The 19,807-nt window shown below is 36.8% G+C and overlaps 1 protein-coding gene and 1 long non-coding RNA gene across 2 annotated transcripts in view; one reads left to right on the forward strand and one right to left on the reverse strand.

Moving 5' to 3' along the window:
• Nucleotides 1-19,807, forward strand: part of LOC131050431 (serine carboxypeptidase 1) — an 86,948-nt gene that overhangs the window by 48,880 nt on the left and 18,261 nt on the right. The window lies entirely within an intron of this gene.
• LOC131876123 (uncharacterized) lies at nt 9,593-19,646 on the reverse strand. Its single transcript, XR_009372489.1, has 2 exons — nt 19,099-19,646; nt 9,593-9,848 (listed from the first exon to the last, which is right to left on the reverse strand). It is a non-coding gene; the product is annotated as an uncharacterized LOC131876123 (long non-coding RNA).

Consider the following 19,807-nt stretch of genomic DNA (forward strand, 5'->3'; position numbering starts at 1 on the left):
GCATGATAGAGCATCCAGACTTGACAATGATGATGAAGTTTTTTGCCTAGAAGGTCAAATTCGCTCTTGTCCCTCACTGAAGGACCAGAGCGCTTTTCTTTATATGCACAATTTTAGACCTTTTTTGGACATTAACTTTTATTCATAGCATGAAGTAAGGTGAAATCTTCCCTAGCAAAGGAAATTTGAGATGAAAATTGTAGTGATTTGGCCTTGAGGACAAAAATCGCTCCTGTCCCTCACTGAAGGACCGGAGCTTGAATTCCGAATTTGCATTATCCTCGCAAGATTTAAGTGATTTCGCGATTTGAAGAGGTCAAAAGAAGTATGTTTTGCCCGTTGAATATAACTTGAATAGGCCACAAAGGAGAGAATCAACCCAAGTTGCACTAGGCGCTCCTGTCCCTCTCCAAGGGACCAAAGCGATTTTCTCACAAGACAAACTTCGGGCAAAGGACGAAGCAAGTTTCATGTTTGAGATGAATGAAGGAGGCATAATCGACCCATTGAAGATAATTTTGAAAGTTTGCAAAGCATAGGAGAGCTCATAATTGCCAAGGCGCTCTAGTCCCTCATTGAAGGACCGGAGCTTGAATTTCAAATTTGCACTGTTCTTGCAGGATCAAGACAATTTTATGATTTGAAGAGACCAAGGAAAACATGATTTATCCATTGAATATAATTTGGAAGGCTAACAAAGGACAGATAAGCTTGGATTTGCAAAATCGCCCCTGTCCCTCTCCAAGGGACCAAGGCAAAACGCTCCTGTCCCTCACCAAGGGACCAGGGCGAAAAACACATTAACAAGCCTTCCTCCCCAAATTGGGACGAATCCAGGTCAAGGCACAAGATTGGAGTGATATTTAAAAATGCTTCAAGGAAGAATGGAGTTGCAAGGACCACAAAATTTGATGAAAATGGGCTAAGGCACTCCTGTCCCTCACCAAGGGACCAGAGCGAAGTTAGTGGCATTCACATTTGGGCTTTAATATCTTCCAAATCGTATTAGATGCTAGAATTGCCAAACTTCGAAATATTTGAAAAGGAAAAATTAATTAAATTGGCTTTCAATAAAAAACACATTGGCATTTAATAAATTAATTTTGAGCCTTAGAGAATCGATTTTTTTTTTATTATTATTAAGGCATTTAAAATTAATTTTTATTAAATTAAAATTAAAAAAGAGAGCGCTTGAGGTATCATTTTTATTATTTTATTAAGTCGGCCTTTTCCTTTTTTAGTTTTATTTATTTTTTGGCCTATTTTCATCAAGTCGGCCTATGGGGAGGTGAAATGGTGAGCGCTCTATATATTTGGGGTGTGTTTTTCATTATTCAAATCATTTGCTCATTGTTTCAAGTGCGATTTGGAGAAGCAAGGAAGGAGGTGCGAAATCTAGCTTGTGTGGAGCAAATTTCTACCAAGTGTGGAGACTAAGGAGGGCGAAATTCATATTGAAGGCTATTGGAGAGGAGAATTTCTTGCTAGATTGGAGGATAATTTCCAGATTTTTTGAAGAGATATTGAATGCTATTGGAGAGGAGAATTTCTTGCTAGATTGGAGGATAATTTTCAGATTTTTTGAAGACATTTGAAGGCGAATTTCCAGATCTTGAAGAAGCTAGTGGAAGATGGAGTCCTTTTCCAAGCTAAAGGGGCGCATTTTGCTAAAGGGAGTCTTGATCTACATTTTGCCTAGCGAATTCTCCTATTTTTGCATCATTTTTTAGAATTAATTCCCAAGTGAAGGTATGGCGTAATCACCTTAGCACCATTTTTGAAGATTTAAATTTTGCTTTGAAAATCCTAAATTAGGAAATGATAACTCAAGATTTATCATGAAGTTTCCTAATTAAAATCTTGAATCTTCCTTTTAAAGTTTAATTTTTAGATTTCAAGATATATTATTAATTGTGAAATGTTGTGTAGGTATCAAGATGGCGACTCCAAGCTCGAAAGATCTACAAGTCGGAAGACTCTCCTCAAGGAAAATCAAGCCAGATCAAGGACGATCAAGCAAGGACAAGGACGACCTTCTTCGATCCAGCCTAGCATTATCAAGGGCGACTTCTCCAATCCAGTATTCCAAGGCGAGGTACATCAATCATCCTGCACATCAAGGACACAAGAAGTTAGAACAAGGGTTCGTTGAAGAAGCAAATAGTACCAGATGAATTAATTAAAGCTAGCTTCTCAACAACATCAGGTTGAATATCTACCAAGTTACAAGTGTCAGACGAGGTGGCATCCTAGTCATCACTTCTCCAGTCAGTGTGGTCCACCTCAACATTTCCAGATTCAATGTACCTAACTCATGGAAGGTGGCACAAACTCCGATGTACCTACCCCAGCTATCCATTGGTTGAATTTTCTAGAGAGGACATGTGTCCAAGCAATACAATTTTATCATTGGTCAAGCATTAAATGTTATGTAATGGTTGTAACAAACCCTAATTAGGGTTTTCATTGTTGAATCTTGGCCATTGATCTCGAATTGATCTAAGCCATCGAATTGTATTGAGGGCACTATATAAGCCCTGGCATTTCATTTTGTAAAGGGAGTTAGAATATAGTTGGAAGCAGTTAGAAGACAGATAGAGAGTAGTTAGAAGGTGATTAGCTAGTTGATAGAATAGCAACTAGAGTAGAGTAGAGAGAGAAGGCAAAGATTGTTGCCAAGATGTTGTTGTAAAAGACTTGTAACTTCATTGAAGAAATGGTGAAATTTATGGGTCGATTCGACAATTTGCATGGTCTTTATACTTCTCATGTTTGATTTCATGTTATTAGATGAATGGAAGAAATGTGCTTGATTGATGGTGGAATTCGTATATCCATACTACTAGCAGTTTGTTGATTGCAAACTTGCCTTGGGTAGTCAACTGGAATCATTTAGCTTAAGCTTAACTTCAATTGTCAATTCTTCATTGATATGCATCAACCTGATGGTGTCTATGCCTGCAGTGATGATTTGAACATCATAAAGCTTTCCTTCGAAGATCGCACTAACCTTGTGGAGATGTTCCTGTGATGTCAAAACAAGACTTAATTAGAATTCCATCAAAGATCATTCATTGCTCTTACATTCTTAGTGTTAGGATTAGATCCTTTCCTCTCCCTCTTCTTTTTTCCTTTTTTCAGGTCTAAAGCTAGTAAGAGCCTGTGTTCCAGCAAATATTCAAAGCAGATCAGACGTTCAATCATCAAATGTAAGTCCCCTTGTGATTCCAGCAAATCACATCATACCACAGAGAGCTTATCCACACGTAGAGACCCTACATACAAGAACCTTGAAGTCATCCCGATTGATCCTTTTCGCGACATCTTCAGCATTCGGAGGCTTTACTCAAGAGAGGATAAGGTACCTTTAGGTATTTTATTCTGTGTTTGATAGTGTACAAAATACACGTCAACAAAACCCAAGCCTCATATTTATAACTTCATTCATCAAATTCAAATGACATCCCTCCAAATTCCACGCTTGCATTTGAATTTCATTTCCACTTACATGTGGACCCAAGTGTAGCGCCCATTCTCCTAAGTCAAAACTCACGCCCAAGAAGGGGGAGGACCCACGTTGGACACTTAGGCACAAAATGGCGATGTAAAGTGAAATAATATCCCTTTTAAAAATATTTCACATCCCATAAAACAACTGAATTTCGCTCAAACTTAGGATTAAACAGGCATTAATCCCAAATTTAATAAACCAGTAGCCAATAAATAGATTAATTAAATATTAACCTTAGGAAAGGAAATAATATTTAATTATGTTGCAAATGTCTCCCACACTGATTATTATCACCTCCAAGATGAAACTGAGCCCAAACGACCACAAACTGCTGCAGAATTCAAACCCCTATCTACTGCCAAAAATAGAAAAATATGATCATCGCGTCCAGAGGCAAAGCAAGGAGTGCTCAATCGGACAATGGCACCAGAACGGTCATCCCCTGACTTACTAAAAATAGTAAGTCCTCATTTCATCGATGCTAGACCCTGATTACTCATTCCACGTAGCCTACGGGTCTCAGGAATAGGCTAATGGACCACTGAAAGAACATCAGTGAGAAGGGGACATTACATAATCCCAGATTAGAACCCCTTATGCTTAAAGAATTGAATAAACTCTTGAATAATGGCATTATTTTTCCTATCAAACACACTTCATGGGTTTCTAATTTAGTTCCAGTTAGGAAAAAGAATGGAGAACTCCGCCTTTGTGTGGATTTTAGAGATCTAAACAGGGCTTCTCTGAAAGATAGACACCCATTGCCTTCCATGGAACAAATCTTGCAGTTTGTTTCTGGATCTGAAAGGTTTTCCTTGTTAGATGGCTATTTAGGCTATAACCAAGTCCTAGTAAAGGATGAAGATCAATTCAAGACTGTCTTCACTACCAAGTGGGGCACTATGGCTTATAGAAGAATGCCTTTTGGGCTGTCAAATGCTAGTGCTACATTCCAAAAGGCTATGGATATGGCTTTTTATAATCTTATGTATAAATTTGTGCTAGTTTATTTTGATGACATTACTATTTACAGCAAGCAAGCTGATTGTCACATTGATCATCTCAAATAAGTTCTTCAAAGATGCAGAGAGTTTGGTATTTCTCTAAATCCTAAAAAGTCTATATTTGTTGTTCATGAAGGGAGACTTTTGGGATACCAGGTCTCCAAATATGGTACTACAGTTGATTCTGAGAGAATTCAAGCTATTTTGGATCTGCCTTTACCAAGCCATAAGAAAGGGTTACAAAGTTTTATTGGCAGAATTAATTTTGTAAGGCGTTTTATACTAGATATTGCTGACTTGTTGAAACCTTTGACAGCAATGTTAAAAAAGAATGCTATTTTCAGGTGGTCTAAAGAGGGAAGAAGTACTTTTGAAGAAATCAAGAAGGCCTTATCTGCTGCCCCTACATTGGTAAATCCTAATTTTTCAAAAGATTTCATTTTATATGCTTATGGAGGACTTGATACTATTTCTGCTATGTTGGTTCAAAAAAATGATGATGAACTTGAACAGCCCATTGCTTTTTTTAGTAAAGGACTAGAAGAGTATGAACAAAGGTACAGTTTTGTTGAAAAGCATGTACTAGCAGTTGTTAAAAGTCTTAAGAAATTCAGACATTTGGTCTCTAACAACAAAATTCATTTAATGGTTACCCACCCAAGTGTCAAATATTTCTTACTAAGCAGGGATTTAAATGAAAAGAGGGCAGGCTGGATCACTAAAGTAATGGAGTATGATGTCAGTTTTCATGTTACTAAGCTGGTAAGAGGAAAAGGTTTATGTATGCAGTTGACTGATGGGGAAGGTTCGAATGCAGAAACTGATAAGGAAGTTGTCTTGGTTCAAGATGATCCTGTTGATCAGAATCAATCAGCAAGTTGGGTAACTGATATGACCAATTTCCTTCAGACTAGAGAGTGTCCAGCTGGCCTTGACAGAGTAAAGAGAAGGTATTTCCGTCTCCAATCTTTTCCTTATGTTTTAATCAATGGAAATTTATTCAAGAAAGATTATAGTGGAATGCTTTTTAAGTGTATTGATACTGCTGAAACTCAAAAGATTTTATTTGAATTCCATGATGGATCTTCCGGGGGTCACTTTAATCCAAGAACCACAGCTTGGAAAATTAGAAGGGCTGGTTTTTATTGGCCAACATTATTCAAAGACACCCACTCTTGGGTTAGGAAATGTGGAAAATGTGCTATGTTTGCAGGAAAAAGATTGGTTGCATTCCCTTTGCAGCCTATTTTAGTTGAACAGCCATTTGCAAGATGGGGTATTGATTTTATAGGCCCCATTAACCCAAATTCTAGTGCTGGTCATAAATGGATTTTGATAGCAACAAACTATTTCACCCGTTGGACTGAAGCTATAGCACTTAGGGAGGCTAATGAGTTTGTTGTCCTAAACTTTTATGAAGATATCATAACCAGATTTGGTATACCTGAGTCAATCATATCAGATAATGCCTTCACATTCATTGGTTCAAAAATCACTAAATGGGCTTTAAAAAATGGTATTGTTTTGAATACTTCTTCTAACTATTACCCACAGGGTAACGGGTTAGCCGAATCAACCAATAAGAACCTAATCAGGATTATTAAAAGGACATTACAAGAGAACCAAAGAGATTGGCATGCTAAGCTTAAATTTGCCCTATGGTTTGACAGAATTACTCCTAAGCAGATTATAGGTAATTCTCCTTATATGTTGGTATATGGAAAAGAAGCAAGACTACCTATTTCAACTGAGTTTCCAGCACTAGACCTTGCTAACCAGCTTGTTTTGTTTGAAGAAGGAGATCCCTTGCAACAAAGATACACACGATTGCTTCAACTTGAGGAAGAAAGAGAAAAGTCCTTCAGAACAATGGAGTATCATCAACTCTAGACAAAGAGAGCCTTTGACAAAAAGGCAAATTTCATAAGCTTTAAAAAGGGGGTTCTAGATTTTTTCTCAAGCCTAGCTGAGTTTTGTATCTTGTAACCCATTTTGCAGTTCTGACAAAAAATTTCAATACAAATATCAGTTTATGCCTTTCTCATTTTCTGAGTTATTTTCTCATTGTGTGATTGAGAGCAATTTTCATTTTTGTGTTATTTATGAAATAACCTTTCTTGAATTTTCTATCTCATGCATGAATCACAGGTCATGCATTGTGGTTTATCAAAATAATTGTTTGTGAAAGTCATTTCCTTTCAATTTTTTGAGCAATGATCATTTGCATGAAACACTTTTGTGATATGAATTCAGAGATGTCATATGTGTAGAACAGGTGCATTTAAAGGAGTTTTCCTGTCATTTTTTCAGATCATATGGTGCATCACCTTATTTAAGTTGTTAGTTATCCTTTTTCTTATTCCCTCTCCCTTTTCCTCAAAGGTTTTTCCTAAGGTCTTGTTAGAGTAATTGATCCATCAGTATCAGGAACCGGCCTATCCAGAGGTCCAATCATAATAACAGTTCACCCACAGACTCATGATTGTTCCCATGTTAACCCAAAGTGCTAGGTTTTAATAGCTTAGTTATCGGGATGCCTTTTGGGCTTTAACAGTTACATCGCCCAATTAGGGTCAGACCAAATTACAAGTTACATTTATAGGTCCTGTCCTATCCACAAGTTACATTATATGTAGGCTTTGCCCAAGCAAGACATAATTATAAGTTACATTATATATAGGCTTTGCCCAAGCAAGACATAATTACAAGTTACATGTATTTGGGCCCAGCCCTAAGTTTGATTTACATAATACCTATCTATTGTATTTTAATTTGTCATTGACAACATTAAAATACAATAGATAGGTATCCGAGCTAGCTACTATTTCAACACTCCCTCTTAGCTAGGGAGGATATCTACCACTTGTCATGATCCATTCATGACTTTCATCTTGCATTGCCCACAAGAATGAATGTATAAGCTTCATAGAGTATACCTGCAATAAAACACATAAATATCATGAACTCATTTCATGATTTCCATCTTGCATTGCCCACAGAGGATGGATCCACCTTACATTGCTCGCAGAGGGTGGAAGAGGTCTTACACCTCAGCCTTCTCCCAGAGAAAAATACAATGTCACCTTGCATCGCCCACAGAGGCTGACTCCACCTTGCATTGCCCACAGAGCGTGGAAGAGGTTTTACACGTCAGCCTTCTCCCAGAGAAGAATACAACGTCACCTTGCATTGCCCGCAGAAGGTGACCCCACCTTGCATTGTCTGCATAGGGTGGGAGATGCAAACTAAATTGCATCACTAGGATTGAGACTCCCTCTCAATCAATACTGTGTTCTCCACAATTCCAAGCTTCTCTCTGAAGTACTCAAACTTCACTCGAGGTAGAGGCTTGGTGAGAACATCTGATACCTGTTCAACAGTGCTGATATATTTCAACTGGATGGCACCTCTTTGTGCCATATCACAAACATAGTGAATGAGTTTCCACGTGTTTTGACCAGCCATGAAACACGGGATTATTAGACATTTAATACAACTCTGATTATCATAATAAATAACAGTGGATTCCCAAGATTGTCCAAACAACCCAACAAGAAGCTTGTGAAGCCAAACTGCTTCTCTAGTTGCCACACTTGAAGCAATGTATTTACTTCTGCAGTAAACAATGCAACTGAGGACTGTTTCCTATTGGCCCGAGAGATCATAGCGGAACCCAAGCTGAAACAGATTCCTGAAGTGCTTTTCCTGTCAGTAACACTTCTGGCCCAATCAAAATCAGAGTAGCCTTCCAAATTGATTACTGAGTTGATTGGATACTTCAGTCCATAGCCAATTGTTCCATGCAAGTATATCAGGATGTGCTTGGCTGCCACAAGGTGAACATGCTTTGGCTGGTTCATGAATTGGCTAAGTGCACTCACTGCATAGCAAATTAGTATTGACTAGATACATCTAGGATCCAATCAACTACCTGTACTCTGAAGGATCTGCAAAATCAGAGTTAGCTGCAGAAATACTCAACTTCTTCAAGTTAGTTTCCATAGGAGTAGACATAGGTTTACAATCCATCATACCAAATCTTTTCAATATATCAATAGTATATTTTCCTTGACTTAGAATAATTTCATTAGGTCTTTGTCACGCTTCTAACCCTAGAAAGTAATGCATTAGACCTAGATTCTTCATTTCAAATTCAGTAGCTAATTCTTTCTTACACCTAATGATGAGACTATCTTCACCAGTTAGAAATAAATCATCCACATATAAAACCAGAATTAACATATCACCATTAAATACTTTAAAGTAAATGTTAGGATCAACATCATTCTTATAAAACCCTAAACTAACTAAGTACTTATCAATTCTTTCATACCAAGCCCTAGGAGCTTGTTTGAGAATGTAAAGAGCTTTCTTAAGTCTGCACACATGAGTTTCTGTATTATGAATCTCATAACCTTCAGGTTGTTCAATATAAACAACATTAAGAAAATTGTCTTTATATCTAACTTCCAGCCTACAACATTAGCTATAATGGTTCTAATATTAGTATATCTAGCAGCAAGAGCAAATGTTTCCTTCTAACTACATCTAGCTTCATATTTTCAAAAACTTCCATATGGAACTCTCTTTTGATTCTTAATATAAAATTGTGGTAATCAAGTCTCATGAAGATTGCATAAACTGAGAATCAATCAAGGAAGGCAACCATAAATCAAAGATGAGAAATGTCAATATTTTCCCTACTTCACTTTTACGAAATGGACCTATAGTACAATCATTATGATCAAGGCATACCTTCAAGTGAAGAAACCAAGCTCCCTCTTAAGCTTGAAGGCATGGTAATTCAAGAAACTCTTGAAGAGAAAATATCCCAATAGAATGAATTAACATGTAAAGTAACTTATCTAGACTTCCACCATTGACAACTGTTACCAGATTTTCACCTACAGGCTCAATCAGGTAGAGCCACTAAGTTTTTGAGCAAGTGGTATTTAATGGCCTCTCTATGATTGCATTTTATTACAAAAGAAATAACCTCAATATGCAGAAAGCAAAGATTGCAAAGAAAGCATTTCATTGATATAAATGACCAAGGCATAGAAAGATTAGGCAAGTCTTTCGGAAAGAATGTAATCTTTATTAAAATGATAGAATGCATGTCTCACACAATAAGCCATGAGACTGACCATGTTCATTCAATATGCATGATGCACATGAAAATTAAATTACACATGAATAAGTAAATGCTAAAAATGCATGTCTAGAGGGTGACCAGTCATTGCCTGAATGACTAGCGCTTGTTGGCTGATCCATAAATCTGCTGGTGTCGTCCTGCTCCTCCTTGCTTCCCAGGTCCTCAACGCTCCTTTTTCCTGCATGATCCAATAGGCAATGAGTTAGAACTATGTTCTAAGCAATGAAAGGTCATACACTATACATGAGCATTCACTTATACATGTATCAGTCAGTCCTGATGTGCAAAGAAAGGAGATGCATACTTTAAATATCAGATCGAAGGAAAATCACCATGAATATGCATATTATTGCTAACATGTTTGCTTCATGTGCAGGATTAAGAAAAGAACATCTTGCTGGTCATAAACTTCACAAATGAGTGGGGGTAAATGAGGCTCCCACAAGGGTTGAGCTCAGCTCATATAAAAGCAACAACAAACGTCCCATACAATCAAATTATAACAGAAATCTGTGGCAGCATATAAAGCAGTCGCCAAAGGGACCTAAGTGTATTGCTGTCACAAAAGATAGCAGTTAATTGTTACAGTCAAACAGCGGCAAGATGAAGAGGTTACCATGCAATGCAATAAGTGTAGCATCGAACAGCTCAATGACTTGAAAATTTCAGAAATTCATTCCTAATTAGATGAAATATGGACCATTCCATGCTTCCAGAACACCAATGCTGGAAGGTTCAAAGTTAAATGGTTTTACAAATCACTTGGAGCAATGGTATGTATTGGTAAGGTCCCACAAATGCTAGCTCTAGGAGGACTTAAGATCTCAATCCAAAAGGTAATATACAACGATGAATGACAGTGAGCTAGACCTGAGGGGGATGTGCATATAGATAATACTGAGAAATGAACAAAGGAGGACAGCTCAAGTATAAGTTTTAACAAGTCCTATAGCGTACATTGAAGGCATGACTTATATTGCAATCTTAGACCCTCTATGAGGAACAACTAGATGGGCCACAAAGAGCAGTGAAGGAAAGTTACAGTACTATTTCAAGGGTAACTTTAATCAAAGGGCTCCATTTATGATTGTTCATCACCACTGTGCAACTCACTTGCAAATAGCAAACTCAGTCATTAAGGTACGAATCAGCTGATATATAACAGTGAATAGTCACAGTCAAGTGCTTGTGAGCATATTGATTGAAGAGAGAGCTGGAAATGCAAGGGTATGCAGCAGCAAAGACCAAGTGTGCTTACAGGTTCACTATGAAATGACAAGCAGCGTCAAAGGAGTACGCGGTCATCACTTCAAGGAAAAGATTCATACTCAGTATGAATATAGCTCGTGTATAGTGCAGTCACTATCTTGTGAAGAGATCATCAAGAAGGTATTGACATTCAAAAGGTACCAAAATTCAATAGCTAAAGTAATGGCAAACACAATCATAATAGCATATAGGAGCCAAAGTTTTCGCTAGTGATCAATAATCAGCTACAAGGACAGTTGTAACAGTGATAGAACTATGATAAAGGGTCAAATCATAAACATTCAAGGAGCTTTCTATCATGCGAGAAGGTTCAGCTACATGTCACTGTCAAAGATATAGCAATATATGCCTAAAGGATCAGACTTTTGTTTTACCTTGCCTCATTAGTCATAGAGGTGATTACAAGTTGAGCAAGGAGCAGTATTATACATTAAATTAAAGCCACAGCAGTCAATTTAAATATTCCAGCAGCAGATATGCATTTTACATGACGGTCAGGCAGTTTACAAAAAACAATTATGAATAGCAGTATACACAAAGCAAGAAGGGCATGATACAGCTACCAAAAATTTTGATGAGAAGGAACTGAGTTACAACAGTTTTGTCTTTCAATATATTATGGTTTTTTATGCATATTTCCAGCAGGAGAGAGAGCTGAATTACAGTAGTTCTTGTCTTTCAAAAATGGAAAAGTTTGACAACAATAGGAGCGATATTCTTAATTTCAAGGCAAGATGCATGCATCAAAGGAGCATCTTTATCAAACATTTGACAATGGATGTCAAAGATATCAACAGCTACAGCTATATAAGACAGTGAACAATAAACAATGAAGGTGCAGTAAAAGCATAAGAAGACTAAAGTGCTGCATTTAAAAATGAGAGAATTACATGATGCATATTTACTGTCATTCTAAGGACAGGGAATTCACAATATATGCAGTCATAAATCACAAAGATTGCAGTAGCAAAATATTCCAATAGCAAATACGCAGAGGGTTTGCAAAAAATCACTGCTTACCTCATGGCGCTAAAGGCCAGTTTGAAGTAAAAATACAATAGCACGCAGGGAATGCAAAGGATTCGCCATGAACACCTGCAATATCTTCTAAAAATCCCATGGCGCCCAGCTTCTGAAAATCGCACCATAGCCAAAGGAAAATGGAGACATCAAAAAGCCACGCCCAGTTTTCAGAAAATGCAGAGAATATACAGGAAAATCTCCACGGCGGCCCCCCAAATTGTGCCCAAAATCGGCAAATGCAGAGAAAAGAGACACGCTGGCAACCTTAATGGCGGAAATCTGCAGGAAATCGTCACAAATGCCCTTCTTTTCGACCTCTAAACCCTCATGTCGGCCACCTTCAGTTTCCAACAAAAGAAGATATCGAATGAAGAGGATAATGAAGACTTTAGGTTTACGTTTTCTTCTTTATCATCGAATTGCCTTAAGGCATGTTTGCCTTGTGTTCTTTTTATTTTCTCCTCTCTATGCCACGCAAAATGCCTAAGGGGTCGATGAAATGTTTTTCATCCCCTTAATAAACTTTATTAAGTGATTTATTAATATCACTTAATATTTGTAATAAATGTTAAAATTTATTAAGTGATATTAATAAATCACTTAATAAATTTTATTTCTTTTATGAAGACTAAGCATAAGTTCTTAAATGTAAATAAATAAATATTTATTAAAGTTATCTAAAAATTTACTCCTTAATTAAACATTTGTTTCATCCCTTTTTTATATTTAAAGTATTAAAATATAATAAATATAATAAGAAAAATTATTTATTAAAGTGAATTAAGTTAAACACTTTATTAAATATATTTTTTGATTACATTTATTATTTAATAAATAAAGATAACGAAACTACTTATTAAAGTGATTTATTTTATCTATCACTTTAATAAATAATTTTATTATCTTTATGTTATTAAAATCTTTACTTTAAATATAAAAATAAAATTAAACAAATGTTCAAATTAGGTAATGATATTTTTTAAATCACTTTAACAGATATTTATTTTCATTTATTAGGAGGTCAAAGAAGATATTTGTTGATTTAATGAAGGCTTGCAAGCCTGTCAGGGATATTTATGGGTCATTTATTGTGCAATTAAGGGTTTTTATGGGAAGACATGGGGTGGCTTGACTTTTGGCTCAAGTGCATTCCCTTTCAAACATGTTTGGGGCCCTAAAAAGTGGGTTTTTTGAGTCTGCTCGACCCAAAAAGAGGAGGTGGAGTCCTTTTGACTACCTTTTGTAAAAGCATATATACTAGAAGGCTTCACTTTTGTAAGGGTTCTTCTTCATTCATCTTTTTAGCAGACTGTAATTTATGAGTTCTCTCTGCAGGAAGGAATGTTTTTGTAACACATTTTCAGGAATTATAAAGCTTGGTGATACCTTTTTGGCAGGGATAATAGCTTGGCTTACCTCTCTACTTCTCATTTTTTCTGTTATTGTGTCTTTAGTGTTAGTCAGTTCTTTGTGGTTGGCCTTTGCCCCCTTAAAATTGCACTTTCTGTTGATGCCTTATACAGAAATACATATGTTCTTGCAGGTCATAAGCTGTGTTTTTTAGTAATTATTAGTCTTAGGTTGTGAAAGGAGTTTTTTTCTCTTAGGACTGTGATTATCCAGCCTTCTTATGAAGTATTGATGCAAAGATTATGGGTTGTTGGTTAGTGTAAAAAAGCTTTATTATCACTATTATACTGTGTATCTTTTGCTTAGTTGAATTTCAACATATCATCTGGTGCAATCACCTTAGATTTAGATTTCAGTTTTACATGTTCTCCTCCTTACTCTTTTCCCTGAAGAAATTGTTAGTTTAGGTGAAGAATTTGAAAAGAACCAGCTTACTCTGGAGGTTCACTCCAAGTTTTAGGCAACCCACAGGCCTAGGAGGGTTCCCATGTGTCACAAGCCTACTGAATTGATAGCTTAGCAAACAGGGGTGCAGGTTCAAGTGATAACAACAACATATGCCAAGATTGCTCAAAAGGATATTGTCAGTCTATGAACAACTTCAACCATAGTGTAAAGCTACACAACATTCTAAAATTGTTTTCCATAGTTGAATAACAGAGAGTTAGCTTATATTAGAAAACTAAGGCAAGTGTATGACTTCAAAAAACATTTTACAAAATCCATAAGTAAGGTATATAAGCCTAATTGTCTTTCCAGCCAATGCGTAAAATCAGATATGAGTATCGACCACTCAAAAGGATACACATTGTAGTTGAGTACAAGCGTATGATCAAAAGCCAACTTCAATAAGTTAGATACCTCATTCATCTTAGGTTTCATCATCAAGAGAATACTTACTTCAAAGAATGTAATAGGCAATATGCTTAAATTGAAGAGATAGTGTCGCAATGAATATTATGTAAAGATTTTGAAAGCTATGACAGAAAATGCATTAGAGTTAAAGGCAATCCTCTACACAAGAGGAGTAGAGCAAGATTATAATAACAGCATAACAAAGAACATGAGAGCCTATTATGAAGAGCTGAAGAGAACCAAGTGTTACACAGTCACAGCCCTACATGACAACCTTATCCAAACATAAAACAAAACAGAAAATGAAGTCCATACGATGTTAAGAGATTTGATGCAAATCGAGAGACACACCATAAGAGTATATAATTCCAGAGCAGCAAGACTATTGAGCATTTCAAGACTTAGATAGAATATAGTGCATCAAAACTATGCAACAAGTATCATAAGGGATCAAATCATAATATGAAGATAGTAAGGTCAACATTGGGCATAGATACTAAGTAGGATGTCTATCACACCAATGACTGAGGTTCCATGTTTTTGAATCTCCTATAAATTTATTCATCTTCCTATTTGTGCTTGTTGTTATATCCATCATAATACTCCTAGATTTATATCTAAATACACATGCTGAAGTCTTAAGTACCAAGGATGTATTTAGATCAATGCATCAATTCGGATCACCACATCAAATAGGTTGAGAGCTAAACATACTTAAAATAGAGAGTAGGGCATAACTATCTTCAATAGTTCAAACTAGATTAGAACAAATTCTTAACACAAGAACAAGGCTCGAACTAGGGTGATTGTTCCAAACCTTAGGAAGAAAGTTAGGCAATACTAAGATCTGAAAACAAGTGCACAAACCAACATATGAAAGCACCCTCAGATGAAGTAGTTAACAAGCAAGAGAACCTTGTGCACTAGATAAGACACTAATAACAATAAGGTAATCAGATGCAAATCTCCAACCAGGTGGACCCTATTATTGAGAATAGAAGAATGAGAGCACCTGAAATCTTATTCTTGCTTTCGTCCCATCGATGCCTTTAATTTGTCAAGCAGACATTGTTGTTGAACTTTCTGATTCATGATAGACTTCTTGAATTGCTTTAGCTCATCTAGATCCGAAGGCTCAGTCAGATCCTTATCTTTCACAAACTGTAACGGACCTTCCATGGTGTAAAATTTAGGGCACCTTCAAGTTTGTCCTCGACTTTCAAACCTGTAACCATCTTGCAAAACTAACAACAAACTGAAAGCGAAGGACAACTAATAATCTGATTATTTAAAATGAACCTAAAGCTCTGATACCATGTTAATTTTAAGCAATCAGATGTTAATCTTAAATAATCAGGTTATAACAAAACGGTAACAGCAATAAAAACACAAAACAAGAGACACCAATACCCTGGGAAAACCTCCCTCTTGGAGGTGAAAAACCTAGCCACAAAGTACAATGTGTATTATCTCAAATGTAGGCAATTACAAGGCAAGTGTGTTTATCCCAGATTGATGTTCAACCAGCAAGATAGCAGATCTAAATTCCTCTTTATATGATAATGGAGATTGCAGCCCTTATCATCGGCATCAAATTCACTCAATGCAAGTTTTCATTAGCTTCGCAAGATCTTGATAGCATCACCTAACAGCTAGCCTTCACACAATGGATGAGGAGCAAGTTCGCACAAGAGAGAGAGAGAGAGAGAGATCGCCAAATGTTGGAGAGCAGATTACATGTGTTGACAACCTTAAGAATGATTCGCCTTGTATGTGAATTGATTCATTATGTTGTGCAAATGACTTGCTTATATACTTGACTTGTGCTGTCAAGTCTCAAGTCGGCCTGCCTTGTTAATTTAATAATAATATTATGTAGATCATCCAAATAGGTCTTGACCTTTTAAGATGTTATTGCTTGATTGCCTTTACCACACGCTACATGAGTTTGGGCCCAGCCCAATTACATAATCGCTCAAAATACATATTGGGCCTACCCTATCTACAAGTTACATTCAATATAGGACCACAAGTTACATCGCCCAATTAGGGTCAGACCAAATTACAAGTTACATTTATAGGTCCTATCCTATCCACAAGTTACATTATATATAGGCTTTGCCCAAGCAAGACATAATTACAGGTTACATGTATTTGGGCCCAGCCCTAAGTTCGATTTACATAATAGATAATACATGTGTATTTTAATTTGTCATTGACAACATTAAAATACAATAGATAGGTATCCGAGCTAGCTACTATTTCAACAAAATGTGAGGGTATTGGATCAATTTCAAGCTCATACCATTGGAGGCTACTGATTATAGGTCTTTGTGCATGGTTTAGTCTAAGCCTATTGTTTCTTGTAGTTCAACTATGAATGTTTGTTTCAAATTCTGCTAGAATTGGGTATCTAAATGAGTATTCATAGTTTGAAAATCCTTTTGTTTCCCTTGGAGTGTGCACTATTTCTGTGGAGTTGTGAGTATATCTCTGACTAAGCAGGAACTAATTTATTTGAAATCTCTCTACCCACAACACCAATTGTTACTATAATTGTCCTTACAATCCTTAAACCCTAATCCTTTTGTTATTTATTCCACTCGGTTCGAGAATCAAGACATCGCCAGATGTAGGCCAGCTTGTAAAATGCACTAGTCCCCTTGTGTTTACTAGCAAAAAACATTAACCGTTGAGTTATCCTAAGCAAGTCAAGACCTGACAGTTGGAACCTTGAGGTTATCCCCTTTGATCATTCAGAGTTGCATTAGGGATTTCCTTATTCAAGAGAGAATAGGATACACTCGGCATTCTATTCTATGTTGACTGAAAGCAACAGTTTTGGCCCATCAACAAGTAGAACCACTTGCAACTATCACACCAAAACTCAAGAATTTTTCAACTTGTAATCCACACTTCACAACCAACTGCTCATTAATGAAGTTGTGCATAGCACAAGAATCCACCAAACAAACCACTCGCTGCCCCATAAGTATTCCCTTTAATCAAAAGGGGAGGCCTTGACAATGTAGCAATGGTAACTCTATGCTGATCAGCTGCCTTGCCCTCATCCAAATCTAATTGTGGCTGCTCATGATGCTCATTAGCATCACTGTCCTCTGATTTTCTGTCATAAATTTGCTCATCTTCAACATTAGAGGTCACCTCTATGGAGTGTATTTAGCCCTTGGCAAGGCATCTATGCTTGGGTGTCCAAGGCTCTTTGCATGTGAAACATAATTTATTCCTCCTCAACTCATTTCTTGTTTCAAAATCCATCTTGGAAGGTGTATTCTTAAGCAGATCAAAAGATTTCATATTTGGTTTAGTGTCTTTAAAATCTCTTTTTGGTGGCTGATATGATGTAGGAATGGCGTCTAAATCAAGTGCAAGCTCTATGGCTTCATCCAAAGTTTTAGGCTTATGAGCCTTCGCCAACCCTCTCATTCTATCATGCAACCCCTCTACAAAGAGAATAGTAACTCTTTCCTCGGGCATTTTTGGAACCAAAACTACAATCTTTTGGAATTCATTGACAAAGGAGTCCACCCTACCAACTTGTTTTAATTGAGCCAATTCCCTATAATAGGCTTCCACATCCTTCCTATCAGACCCAGTAATGAGCTTTAGTGTGAACTCATCATATGAAGTGATCATGTCATGACACTATGAGACAAGTCCATGATGCCACCAATCATAAGCTATACCATCCAAATGCATAGTGGCAAATTGAATGGCCTTTTCCTCACTCATTGACTTTAGTGTAAGGAAAGTATCAATCTTATGTATCCATTCTCTAGCACTTATTCTACCACTGCCATAAAAGTTAGGTAAAGGGACTTTGTTCAATGCATCTTTGAATTTTTGTGTTCTTTTATAGTCTTCTTATTCATTTTAATTCTCCTCTTCTCCTTCCTTTGATTCATAAATTGATTCAGATTTAGGGCTGCCCTAACTTCTTTTGGAAGTATACAATACTCATCATAAGCAACCATGATATCATCAATGAGATCTGTGTCTTTTGCCTTTCTTTTGCAGATGATTTTTCTTCTCTTTTTGCTACAAAAGTAGGTCGAAAAGGTCTGTTTGAAACTGTTGCAGCTTCTCTACCGATATTACTATGCCCTCTACTACTCTCACTTCTTGACCTTCTTGATCTTTAATGACCCAATCTCATTTGACCCATGGTTGTAATCATACGGTCCTGAAACTGTTGTAGCCTTTCCTGTTGTTGTTGGGAAAAATTAGTCAACAAATCATTAAGCTAATTGTTCATGTCCCTTGGCAAGCTTTCATTTCTTCTCTCACCCATCCTACTAGCTGAACCAATCTCACTATGCAATGACCTTGCCGCTATATTCGTTGATAAAGTGTACTGCTCAGGATAAGATTTGGGCCACTGAAATTGTTTCTCTTTGTCCTTGCTATGTACCTTTTATACCTATCACTCGGTTGCATAAACATGACTTGGAAGAAACCCAAAGGATGGCAGGATCCAAGCTCTGATACCACTGTAGTATCCCCTGTCTTTACCATACAATGTCTTTGAAGGAAAGACCAACATTAACCAATCCCAAATATTTCTTACTGGCTGCTATAATTAACATAACAATGAAAGTTACCATATGCAGTGAGAATGGACACAAGGAAATTGCTTGATTACTGTATCATTCAATTTTGAGTAGCGATTGTTGTCTTGACAGTGATTACAATATTGAAATTCAATGTAAACCCAATTATAACTTACAGTCCATTCATTCAAAAATGTACAAGTTGACCTTTAATAGTAGCGGAAGCGAAGGCTTCAGAACTTGTATGACAATCTATAGTATATTAATTACCAACAACACTAAAAGCTCCACTCAACTTACCAAAGGTTCGTAGAGTACACCACATCCAAGGATTAGTGTCATCAACTTCGACAGGTAAGACAATCCCTCGATTAACAAGAGCAACCAATATTAAGGGATTAATCTCCAACGTTGGAAGTCACTAGGATTAATCGTTGGTTAAAAACTGACTTCTCCTGAATGTTTCGGCCACAACACTCTTGACGGGAGTGGAATCCAAACAAATCCTCATATGACAAGACAAGAACCTCACGTCTTTGTCAAAATATGTGAATATGGATTCTCTTGATTCTAGATGTCATACGGTTCTGCATCATGCGTGTGCATGACCACCGCTAATCCCCTATACCGTCGCAAATGGTTAAGGTCACGATTAATACAAATCACCTCGTAAGACAAATTAAATGATACTTTGATATGTTGGCTTACTTCCGCTTCCTTCTTTGGCTCGCGTCCAAGATGGTAATGATTTCTGAATTCAACAACAACTACAAATATCTATCGCCCAAAGAGACGTTTGTCTAGTACCTTGAGAATACCTACTTTCAATAATTCTCTTCGAGGGTGATCGCCCCACAAGTCCTCACAGCATGAAATATTAATGAGGCAACAACAAATAATGGATTTATACTTCGATTGAGAAGATAGGCGAGCACCTTGCTAATCATATATAGATCTTTTTATGAAAGACAATGAGTAATTTGGAACAAATTATCATAGAACAAGTGTC

The sequence above is a fragment of the Cryptomeria japonica genome, chromosome 1, assembly GCF_030272615.1.
Source record: "Cryptomeria japonica chromosome 1, Sugi_1.0, whole genome shotgun sequence".
NCBI lineage: Eukaryota > Viridiplantae > Streptophyta > Pinopsida > Cupressales > Cupressaceae > Cryptomeria > Cryptomeria japonica.